General features: G+C 42.3%; 1 protein-coding gene across 1 annotated transcript in view; it reads left to right on the forward strand.

The window, feature by feature from the left end:
* The first annotated feature begins 3,661 nt into the window (after positions 1 to 3,661).
* Positions 3,662 to 13,055, forward strand: part of LOC115179286 (beta-galactoside alpha-2,6-sialyltransferase 2) — a 28,969-nt gene continuing 19,575 nt past the window's right edge. Inside the window, exon 1 of the mRNA XM_029740670.1 lies at positions 3,662 to 3,860. The gene's annotated coding sequence lies outside the window, so the exon portion shown is untranslated. The remainder of the gene's footprint in view (positions 3,861 to 13,055) is intronic.

The raw sequence follows: 13,055 nt of genomic DNA on the forward strand, positions 1-13,055 counted from the left end.
CCCCCGCACATTGACTCAGTACTGGTACCCCCTGTATATAACCTCGTTATTGTTATGTAATTATATTGTGTTACCCTCTATATGATTTTTTACTTTAGTTTATTTAGTAAATATTTTCTTAACTCTATTTCTTGAACTGCATTGTTGGTTAAGGGCTTGTAAGTAAGCATTTCAAGGTAAGGTCTCCATCTGTTGTATTCGGCGCAAGTGACAAATACAATTTGATTTGATTTGGCACGTAGGGGTTTGAACTAAACAAACCATTGGGGTTCTGTCTGGGGACTGTACTAGCACATTAAATGTCCCTAGCTCCACCGAGACAGCGACAGCTAGTTATGTCAACCCAAAACGTTGTTAGGAAGTCTGGTAGATATTAGATCATATTCTTCTGAATCCAGCCATACAGTGTGCAGTGTGAAAAAAAATGGAATATAACCCCTGTTCACATGCTGATCCAGAACCATAAACCAAGGGTTGTCAGTGCTGGTATTTTGACTGACGGGGAAGAAAGCATATTACACCATCCCTATCCCACAAAGTCTTCCTCGTCTCATTTTCATACAGGGCTCAGCAGCTTCTTATGAACCCATGACCCACAGGGCTGGGGAGAGAGGAAGGGATTTGAGTTAGAGACTGACTGACAGTCCACTGGTTAGAACTGGTTTTCATCTTCCTGCCCCACAGCCAAGCCCTTGATAGAAGGCTGTTTTGGGTGGGTTGTAACAGCCTTTGAATTCAGCTGCGGATTACCGGCAGCAGGAGGGTGTGTTTGGCAAAGGCAACTAGAAAAATATACTGAACCAATATCTAAACGCAACATGTAACGTTTTGGTAGCATGTTTCATGAGCTGAAATAAAAGATCCCAGAAATGTTCCATACGCACAAAAAGCTATTTTCGCTCAAATGTTGTTTACATCCCTGTTAGTGAGCATTTCATCTTTGCCAAGATAATCCATCCACCTGACAGGTGTGGCATATCAAGAAGCTGATTAAACAGCATGATCACTACACAGGTGCACCTTGTGCTGGGGAAAATAAACGGCCACTCTAAAATTAGCAGTTTTGTCACAGAACACAATGCCACAGATGTCTCAAGTTTTGAAGGAGTGTGCAATTGGCATGCTGACTGCAGCAATGTCCATCAGAGCTGTTGCCAGAGAATTTAATGTTCATTTCTCTACCATAAGCCGCCTCCAATGTCATTTTAGAAAATTTGGCAGTCCGTCCAACCAGCGTCACAACCGTAGACCACGTGTAACCACGCCAGCCCAGGACCTCCAATACGGCTTCTTTGCCTGCGGGATCGTCTGAGACAAGTCACCCGGACAGCTGATGAAACTGAGGAGTATTTATGTCTGTAATAAAGCATATTCTGATTGGGTGGGCCTGGCTCACCAGTGGGTGGGCCTGGCTCCCAAGTGAGCCCCTGCCACTCATGTGAAATCCATAGATTAGGCTCTAATTTATTTATTTCAATTGACAAATTTCCTTATATGAACTTTAATTCAGTAAAATCATTGAAATTGTTGCATGTTGCGCTTATATTTTTGTTCAGTATATATTTCCAAAAGAACATGTGTGTGCTTGTGTAAAGGACAGCACACTGCTTGCTAAGTGAGTACCACTTCCTCCCGATTCGGCCCATACCTGGCGCGAACTCGGGACCTCTGCCTTGCTAGCATACCTGACCGTCCTCCCTCAAGCGTCTTAGCCGATCGCAACACCTCAAAAGCTACCGTAGCTAACGAGGCGACGCAAGCGGGACACTTAGGTCTGAGGAGTAAGTTTCACACATCCCCATGTGCTACACTTGCTACTCTTGAAGCATTTGTAGAATAGTAGTAGTAAAGTGGAGGCTGCTGAGGGGAGGACGGCTCATAGTAATGTCTGGAACGGAGCAAATGGTATTGCATCAAACACCTGGAAACCATGTGTTTAATGTATTTGATACCATTCCACTATTACACTCCAGCTATTACCACAAGCCCGTCCTCCCCAATTAAGGTTCCACCAACCTCCTGTTTAGTAGTAAGTAGTGACAGCAGTAGTAATGGTAGTAAAAGGGTTGTCATAGGCTAGGCTATGGGTTAGTTTAGTGAGCTATTTTTGGGGCGGTTTGTAGGTATGGAGTATCACAGTGGGTTAGTATAGTAGGCAGGCTAGAGTGAGTACTATAGCATCAAAAGCCACAGAATGTGTTTTAAAATCACAAAATGTTTTAGTTTCAAGATTCGGAACGTTCTGCACCAGTGATTTAAATGTAGAATGTTTCAGTCTGCGTTACACCATTGAAATAAATGGGGGTACAGAAAGCTTCATGGTTTTAAAAGTAAAAATAGGAACAAATTACTGTACTGAAGCAATCTAAGATGAGAAAGTCTGCACATTTCAAAGTTGGTTTGGTGTTTGTAGCGAAAATGTTAAAGTGCAGTGGCAAATGCTAAAATCTACTATTATAGCCCATGGATCTTGTATGCAAATGTGATATGCTTTTAGTTCAAAAGTATAAATATGATCAACAATCTTCTGCGAAGCAAAAGTCAGCTTGCACACTTTAACATTGGTTCCATATTTGCATCTTATACAATTCTAGCGCAGTGGCAAGTCCAGGAATGACCCATTGTGGTTTTTGGAGCCTTAATGCACATTTTAAATGGCTATAGTTGAAAATTAACAGTATGAAATCTTTTTGACAAGCGATCTACGCTGAGTCAGTCTGCACGTTTTAAAGTTGGTTTGGTGTTTGTAGCTTAAACAGTCGAAGACCTGATATTTTTTACATTTTTTATTCAAGTTTATGGTCCTTCAAATGCATTGGGATTAATTCCAATATGATTGTAGTATGAAAAGTACAACAATATCAACATATTTTTTCAAGCAACCAGAAGACAGTCAGCCTGCACGTTTTAAAATTGGTAGCTTTTACGGTTTTGTCACTACAAGTTACAACATAAGGCGATTAATAAGAAGTCATTTTGTTTTAATTTTAGTAGGCTAGTTGTTCTTAATTTCAGCAAGCACCGCTAATAGGGGCAGTATAAACCCAGGAGGATTTTTATTTTTTAGTAGCCTACATTTATGCACTGCAGTATTGTAGAAATCCTGGGTTCTTTCTTTTCAGTATCTCATTTCGTACATCTGCGCTACTTTGTGTTGCTTTTCCATGGAGAGCTGAGGCTGTGCAAGGCAATTGAACATGATTAGATCAGCTGACCGTTAAGAGCAACAGACTCAGTATGTATGCTTCAAATGACCCGTGTCACTGTAGAGAATTTGCCTGCCAAGGGCATGATCTCGTGACAATTGTGGTGTGCAATGCATCAAGAACAGCCCATTTCCCTATACAAATCTCTATACAAATGGCATTATGTTATCTGACTCAGAGAGCAAATATGTTGGTCTACTCTTCTGTTGTGGCGGGCTGTATTGTGTAGGGCTATATTTGGTGTGGAAGCTTTAGACTATTATTCTTATCTGAACTGCAAGGTTAGATGGGCTGGGCATGGTGTAAATATAGTCTACACAGAAGTAAAATACCAACTCTGTTTCAATATTTTGTTTCTTTAATTTGCAGTCCAATTCCACATCATTCACGTATGCCCCGCCCACCCTACCCCCCCCCCCAAAAAAATGATCGAGAAAGGACGGTTCTTTTATACCTCAAATGAAAGAACCACAGCACCACATTACACATCCTATAGTGGGTTGTCAAGCAGCACTGAATAGCGTTCGATTGGAAACTTGCCTCTTTCTTTGGAGATGGCGCGAAAGCATGCATTCCGTTTAGTCTTTGCATTTCAGATCTAAGCCTGAAGAAATGTCGATGTTCGCCGGAATGAATAGAGTTTGACTAGCTCAGGTAAGGCATTTTACCATCTTCGTATCAGACAGAGCAATCAATGATGCCGTGGGTATTTCAAACAGAGGGTTATGATGAGAGGGACGCTTATATAGAGATCACAAAGGGTTTCGACCTGTGACATGGAAAAGGGGGCATGTAGAATGGTTAAAACGTTGTCCCTGGCTTCCATCCGAAATACAGCGTGAATTACAAAGTTGCCTACATCATAACATGGGCAAAACGTAATGTGTGCCTATTTCATCTACCACAGAAATACGGGTTCCCATCGACCTGAAAACGCCAGTGATATTATATTGTTGTTTAATTTGAATATTTATCAATATTTTGTAACAGTACACAGGTATAATTCCTCAGGTAACTGATCCCACTGCTCACCTATTGATGAGTGTTGAGAGGATCAACACGAGCTGCCATGTGAAGGCTTTTATTCGAATCAATGTTGTCTCTCAAAAGTCAACTTGGCGACATCGTACAGCACAAAGAATCATACACACATTGGACTATATTGACTCATCTTTTCATAATTTGACTATATTGTTTTTCGTTTCCGACATTATAAACTACAATATGCAGATGGACTCACATATCTTAATTAAATCAGTGACCATAAATGACCATTGTGGAATGGTTTAAGATTGAGGATTGTCAGGGTCTGGTGTGTGCTCAGAGAGACAGACAAGACAGGTGAGAGGCAGGGTGACAGAGCCTTGCAGCCCTGTCTGATAGCCCTTCTCCAGGCTACCTCAACACCACCAGTCCCAGGACACCTGGCCTGACACTCTGGATCAGTAGCCCCAGATACCAGCTGACAATCGACTACAGACTGGCCCCAGACGTGTCTGTTCAGCCACCTTTCACAGTCCTGACATCTTAATTACTGGACACCTGTGAACACCTGGTGTTGGGAATGGGGTATCCTCCCTTGTGTGTGTCAATTGCAGCCCTTTGTTAAAACAGCTGATCCTATATCGACCCATAGCCCCTACCCCTGGATAGGTACAGCTGTCAATAAGGTAATAGGTCCTCTTGTCTTCTGTCTTGTCATTCTGTTACCAAAAACCCACATATCTTTAAGATATTTTGTCATTTCTCTCCCTCGTGAGGACGGAGGAGAATGAAAGCCCATGGAATTAACAAGTAAAGGTAGATCTACCAATTAGCTGTAGTGTTTTACTGATATCAATTTGGTTTATGATTTATTAAGTGATTCAAACACGTCATTCTGTTACCAAATCAGTAACTGACAGAATGACAAAAAAACAGAATGTCTGAAACTAAACTGACTGCAATGGAAATTCATAGTAGTCACCTGCTACTGTCCTCCCTGCCACTGGCATATATTCAGCTCGTAACTGTTTACTTTCTCTTTCTGTCAGGTGGTGGTCAAACCAAGAGTGTGAAAACAGTCTGGCCACCCCTCCCTCTCTCTCTCTCTCTCTCTCTCTCTCTCTCTCTCTCTCTCTCTCTCTCTCTCTCTCTCTCTCCAGTTAATGTCACCTCTCTCAGCTATTACTGACACCTACCCATGAGCCCCCTCTCCTTCCATTTACTGTAACCAGCCCCTTCACTCACTGAACACTGACCGACACCGGACGTCCATGAATGTTGAAAAGTAGTTGAAATGTGGTCAGTCCAAATCTAAACCAATCATGGACAGTACAGTAAAGAACAGTAGAGTACAGTACAGTAGCCAGGGTTGGGAAGTAACCCTGGCTACATGACTCCGGACTAACATTTTCCCCTGCTGCCACTGGTGCCACTAGGATTTTCAGTTGGTTGCACCAGTCCATGATTTGGTCTCAACCCAAAAACAATTGCTGCATCACACGATATATATATATATATATTTTTTTCTTCTATCATCTTCTAAAGTAATTTAGTGCTTTATTAAGAAGTGTAAGAGAATACTGAGATGGTATTCAAGATGGTATTTCTTCATATTTTCATGTTGTGATTTGAATGTGCAACCTAATCCAGTGATTGTGATGCATTTTGGGTGAACAATTAGGCTATTGTTATTTATGATTGTTAAAATAAGGCTCCAGATTTTTCAGATTTATTTTTTCTTCAATATAGATGAATATTCCTGCATCTTTATGTGCACTAATATTATTAGGGCTAGTTTACCACCCGAGTAAGTGCAAACTTTAGATCGCAATAAATATAGTAGCCATGTATTAATCGAACAGTTTTGAGTCACCAATGCGACCAATTGAATTTTTTTTTTTTTTACCTTTACTTATCTAGGCAAGTCAGTTAAGAACAAATTCTTATTTACTATGACGGCCTACCCCGGCCGACGTTGGGCCAATTGTGCGCCGCCCTATGGGACTTCCAATCACGGCCGGATGTGATGCAGCCTGGATTCGAACCAGGGACTGCAGTGACACCACTCGGGAGCCACGAGTAGGTAGTGCATTGAGTTGTATGTTTGTTTTTAACTTGGCAATCAATGTTTTTTGTTTGTCATACTTTTTAAAGTGAAAAATCAGAGTCTTTAGCGTCATTCTGTTACTGAGGAATTGCCCCTATATCTGATTTACTATTAAAAAAATAAATAGCTTGAACCCCCTGGCCCCTGCTGTGTGAGTCACTTCTGGTGCCAGCCTGCAGGCCCGCTACAGTAGTTGTTATGAGATATCATTTCATTCAGTCACACAGACTCAGTCACGAGGCTTAGGCTACACAAAACAGGGTTTCTCTCCCTAAGGCCACTAAAGTAGAGAGAGCTGATGTCTTGCTGCTCTCTGTTAATGCAAAACTGGAAACAAAACTGCTTGGTGAGTTTGTATGCTAGATTAAACTGGTCCACACAAGAAGAGACATAATGCCTCTGTCGCACTTTCTCTTTTGGGATAGGCTAACTAACTGGCCTCAAAAGATGACTAGCTGGAAGAGTAATAAGGCATTTTCCTTCATTCACTCCTGTATCATTTCTATTACCACAGTCGATCCCAGACTTTTATTTTGAATCCGTAGGGAGATGTATGAGGCCCTCAGGATGTTTGTGAATGTTAATACGCTGCCATTACAACCACACACTGGAGATGAGTCAGCCAGCCTCTCTGTCTCAGGATGAGGTGCTTTTTGCTCTGGAGCCAATGAGAGTCAGAGAGTCCTGAGACTGACATCCATTTTGGGATGAGATAGCATGAAGACTGGGTCACAGGAGGTAGACCTGATCACCACACATCCCCTGGGAGCCCATGTACATGTGACTCACTTTTCTTTCATCTCCCATCAAACAAACACAGAGCTTTGCTGTGTCCTTCCTGACCACGGATGTTATCGTGTATGTTTTCTGTCCATGCGTTGTGTGATATCTGCGAAAATCAGGAAGTGGAGAGGATTTTGGTCAAATGAAAACGGCAATGTAATATTTCTAGGTTGCATACAGTACCCCCCCCCCCCCCCCCCCCCCCATAGTCAAATGAACGTTTCTGGGTATTTTGTAACTAAGTACAATTATTATCATGATGCAGTGAAGAACATGTGTTTGCTGTCTCCCCTGTCGTAGTATTATCGAGTGAGAAACACTGACCGATAAGTGAATCGCAAGCCAACACAAAACACCTCTCCATTTGCCCATTTGCTTGAAAATAACCTCTTGACATTTTTCTCCTCCAGCCATGTGGGCGTTGAGTCTCTATCTTCTACATGTGAGATGAGAGGTAGTATAGTAGATTAGCCTGGTGGTATAACGTGTACTGTAAATTCCCCTCCTGCCATGGTTATTAGAGAGCCTCTCTCAATGGTGGTTTAGCCAGGAGCCAAAGCTACTTTTACCTTCCTCCCACATGAAGAGCTTTTGTCATGCACCACATCAAGAGGTAGATTTAAACAATAAGGCCCGAGGGGGTGTGGCATATGGCCAATATACCACGGCTAAAGTCTGTTCTTATGCGCAACGCAGAGTGCCTGGATACAGCCCTTAGCCATGGTATATTGGCCATATATCACAAACCCCCAAGGTGCCTTATTGTTATTATAAAATGGTTACCAACGAAATTAGAGCAGTAGAAAGAAATGTTTTGTCATACTCGTGGTATACGGTCTTATATACCATGTCTGTCAGCCAATCAGCATTCAGGGCTCGAACCAACCAGTTTATAATTCTGCGTATACAGAATGCATTATGTGCCATGACAATGGCAATGCAGGAGTGCTTTCTAAACAGGCCAGCACCACATGAGAGAAGAGGATAACAGAATAGATGGAGCTTAGCGAGGCGTGTCATTGAAGATGGAGGAAGGCATTTTGACAGCAGAAACAGGACAGGGGGGGATATCATCTCTCCACGGAGAGACCTCCTCCTGCTGCTGTCTCTCTCTGGAATGACTTCTACAGGCTGTGTGTGTGTGTGTTTGAGAGAGTGTGTGTCTCACTGTGTGCCAGTGTGAGTTTGCATGAGTGTGTGTGTGAGTGTAGGTTTGCGCAAGTGTGTGTTTGCATTACTGGTTGTGTGTGCGTGGGCACTGCCGGAGAGACCAGGGGCCATGTGCCAAACCCTAGCTGTGGGCCATTGTGAGACCAGCTGGTGTGTGAAGAGGGCCAGCGGTCAGTTCGGTTCCCAACCAGACTGGAGCTGAAGATGTCTATATTTTCTACTACGAAACATAATACCTGCTATGTCTATGATTGGATATAGGGCCTGGTTCCTGCCTTATCTCTATATTTTTCATCTTTCTATCTCCCCCTGAATCATCTCAGTTATCTCAGAGGCACAGAGGAAACATCAACAGCTGTTGTTTGGCTTCCCTTGTCTATCTCAGCCATGCTGTTTCTGTTTTTGCCTACACCTTGAAATTACTGTCAGGATCTAGATGGATTGTTTTTATGTGAGAGGATCTGGGTGTATGTGTATCTGTGGGGAGAGGTTCTGGGGTGTATGTGTATCTGTGGGGAGAGGTTCTTGGTGTGTTCTTATGTGTTGACTTAGCTAATGTGTGCTGGATGGAGCGTTGTGTTATTGTTGTTACAGCACTGTGTTCGGGGTGTTGCTACAGCACTTCGTTCAGGCAAATGATGCTCATGCTCGCCAAGTTCAATTTGTGACTATCTGGTTTAGAGGTCGACCGATTATGATTTTTCAACGCCGATACCGATTATTGGAGGGCCAAAAAAAAGCCGATACCAATTAATTGGCCGATTTTATTTTACATAATTTTGTTATTTTATTTATTTGTAATAATGACAATTACAACAATACTGAATGAACACTTATTTTAACTTAATGTAAATCATCAATTAAATCAATTTAGCCTCATAAATAATGAAACGTTAAATTTGGTTTAAATAATGCAAAAACATAGTGTTGGAGAAGAAAGTAAAAGTGCAATATGTGCAATGTAAAAAAGCTGACGTTTAAGTTCCTTGCTCAGAACATGAGAACATATGAAAGCTGGTGGTTCCTTTTAACATGAGTCTTCAATATTCCCAGGTTGTAGTTATTATAGAATTATAGGACTATTTCTCTCTATACGATTTGTATTTCATACCTTTGACTATTGGATAATCTTATAGGCACTTTAGTATTGCCAGTGTAACAGTATAGCTTCCGTCCCTCTCCTCGCTCCTACCTGGGCTCGAACCAGGAACACATCGACAACAGCCACCCTCGAAGCAGCGTTACCCATGTAGAGCAAGGGGAACAACTACTCCAAGTCTCAGAGCGAGTGATGTTTGAAACGCTATTAGCGCGCACCCCGCTAACTAGCTAGCTATTTCAAAATCGGTTACACCAGCCTAATCTCGGGAGTTGATAAGCTTGAAGTCATAAACAGCACAATGCTTGAAGCATTGCGAAGAGCTGCTGGCAAACGCACGAAAGTGCTGTTTGAATGAATTCTTACGAGCCTGCTGGTGCCTACCATCGCTCAGTCAGACTGCTCTATCAAATCATAGACTTAATTATAACATAATAACTCACAGAAATACGAGCCTTTGGTCATTAAAATGGTCGAATCCGGAAACTATCATTTAGAAAACAAAACGTTTATTCTTTCAGTGAAATACGTAACCGTTCCGTATTTTATCTAACGGATGGCATCCCTAAGTCTAAACATTGCTGTTACATTGTACAACCTTCAATGTTATGTCATAATTAATTACGGCCTTTGTTAGGAATAAATGGACTTCACACAGTTCGCAATGAGCCAGGCGGCCCAAACTGCTGCATATACCCTGACTCCTTGCACGGAACGCAAGAGAAGTGACACAATTTCCCTAGTTATAAGAAATTCATGTTAGCAGGCAATATTAACTAAATATGCAGGTTTAAAAATATATACTTGTGTATTGATTTTAAAGAAAGGCATTGATGTTTATGGTTAGGTACATTGGTGCAACGACAGTGCTTTTTCGCAAATGCGCTTGTTAAATCATCACCCGTTTGTCGAAGTAGGCTGTGATTCAAGGAGAAATTAACAGGCACCGCATCGATTATATGCAACGCAGGACACGCTAGATGATAAACTAGTAATATCATCAACCATGTGTAGTTAACTAGTGAATATGTTAAGATTGATTGTTTTTTATAAGATAAGTTTAATGCTAGCTAGCAACTTACCTTGGCTTCTTGCTGCCCTCGCGTAACAGGTAGTCAGCCTGCCACGCAGGCTCCTCGTGGAGTACAATGTAAGGCAGGTGGTTAGAGCGTTGGACTAGTAACCGGAAGGTTGCAAAAACGAATCTCTGAGCTGACAAGGTAAAAATCTGTCGTTCTGCCCCTGAACAAGGCAGTTAACCCACCGTTCCTAGGCCGTCATTCAAAATAAGAATGTGTTCTTAACTGACTTGCCTAGTTAAATAAAGTTGTATATTATTATTTAAAAAAAATTAAATCGGCAAATCGTGGTCCAAAAATACCGATTACCGATTGTTATGAATCGGCCATTCCGATTAATCGGTCGACCTCTAATCTGGTTGGAGAGAAAGCAGAGAACCAATTGTGTTCCTTCTGGGGCAAGATTGTCTCTTTCTGAATGGAGACAGTGTCCTTATTAGGGGGGGGTTTATTGGTGCAGGGATCAGTTTAGGCCAGCCAGCTTCCCACAAGGCTTTGTAGTGGGGGATATATAGTCAGTGCCAGTGGAGATGTCAGTTCATTCATGGTGTTTTTTGCTAAAAACAAGGTTTGGGAAGCCCGATGATTTTTTTTCTCCATGCCATACTAATTCCACTCAAATCCTGCTTTTGAAATGGAGGGCTAGCTTTAGTAGCCTAGCTTAAGCACTATTGAGTTGAACAATGAAAAGAGGCCCACATCTCTCTTCAGAATACTGCCAGTGGGTTACCCAGTGGAATTTCAATTCATTACCTTTATTTCCCCCCTTTCAGTAGTGTTTCCCTTTTCCTTTCTGTGCCCCAAGGCAGATTATTTCAGTTTAACCTTCCGTGTCATTCACGCTAGCTGCACTGCACTGGCTCACCGGTGGTGATGGAAAGACCCTTTGAAGATGTACTTTGTGGGGGTAAAGTCCTGAGAGAGAGGCTGGGGCTTGGTGGTTCCCTGCCTGGCCCTGCCCTGCGCAAGCTCTTGCTCTGATGGGGAATCAGCCCTCTGACTCTTCAAACCCCCTAAACTCATAATTACGACACTAGGTTCTGGCAACACTTAACCTAGTCTACATGTTTGAACTCACATCTACTCTTAACTTAGACCTGTATCTCTTTTTCTCCTTCTCTCTTGCTCGCTCTCTCTTTCTCTCTCCTCTTTCTCTTCTTTTTCTCTTTCTCCTCTCTCTCTCCCTCTCTCTCTTTCTCTCTCACACTCTGACTCTCTGTGTCTGTCTGTCATAGCTTAATACTTAGCTGTGATGGCTCAGTCTCTACCGCTGCTGTTCGAAAACATTAAGGCTCCATTTAGTCTAAAAAAAGGCTCCAGGGGCCAATTCCACTACAAATGGGAGAAACGTCAACAATTAGCGAGTGCTGGTGTGAGAGCTACGATTAGCATTCTGCATTTGCGTGCCACAGCCTGTGTTTACATTTACCTGCTATTGTAATGACTGTTACTGTTCTTGTTCATTTGGTCATCCATTATGTTCCCGCCATTGGGAAAGCTAGTTGACAGGGTGGTAAGAATTGGCTGCAGCTGCAAAAGAACGTGGCACAGTGGTGAATGGAGAAGAACATATACCAATATTTTCTGTGGAAAAAGGGCACACCAATTATGTTTTTGCTCAAAAATACATCACGTTACCTCAGGTTTCACTTCACAAACAAGTCCCACTGTGGATGATGATGATTAAGCCTTTTCTACTGTGTGAAAAACACAGTCTGTCTGGTTTGTGTTCACTGTGGTACATGGGAGAGGTACAGCACAGCTCCCCAACCCCTCCTCTGGCCCTGCCCATAGAGAATGTAAACAGACATGACTTAACCTAACCAACTCAGGGCCACACTGCTGTCAAAACTACAGTCAACCTCTACAGGATCAAAGAGTGAATACGAGGATAGATGGAAGGACGGAGTGGATTATTATTCAAATGTTCCCTATTGCTTGGTAAAGCAGGAATCAGCACCTTCTATTTTAAATGGAAAGTTCTGACAAGGGCAGGATACATCCGAGAGAGAGGAAGGCTTTCATGTCTCAAAAGTAAAAGACAGTCCAGTTCCGTTCGAACTTCAAAGCGGAGAAAGAAGGGCAGGAAGGAAGCATTTTCAACAAGGGAGATGTGTCCATCCTGGTCTTTGTAGTGTTTCTTATATCTCTCTGTCCACGACACTTTGGAAATCTAATTAGCATAATACAAAAATCCCTATCAAAATCTGTCTGTTTAAGCTAGAGATATCTGTTGTTTTTTGTTGTTGCATGGGCTGCATCTCAATCCACCGCATCCACTAATGTCGGCCTTCCGCATCTGCGGTGGAAGGCGGGAGAGCTACAGCAGTGTTTGTCAGACCAGGAGACATCTCTTCTCATGAGAACGTCTTTAGTGTCTGAACAGTTTGGGCTACACACTACACCCACAAGCCTCACAAAACTCGTCTGTAGGTAGCCTGGTACCAGTTAAAACATTTTTATGGAAGTACTTTAGTGCCAAAAAAAGGGGCTAAATATGGGTATATAAAAAAAATTGTAAGATATAGGACACTTTAAAAACATATTTTTATTTAACCTTTCTTTAATGATTAATTTATTTACAATGATGGCCTACTCCGGCCAAACCCAGACGAAGCTGGGCCAAT

This window comes from Salmo trutta, chromosome 39, assembly GCF_901001165.1.
Source record: "Salmo trutta chromosome 39, fSalTru1.1, whole genome shotgun sequence".
NCBI classification, from domain to species: domain Eukaryota; kingdom Metazoa; phylum Chordata; class Actinopteri; order Salmoniformes; family Salmonidae; genus Salmo; species Salmo trutta.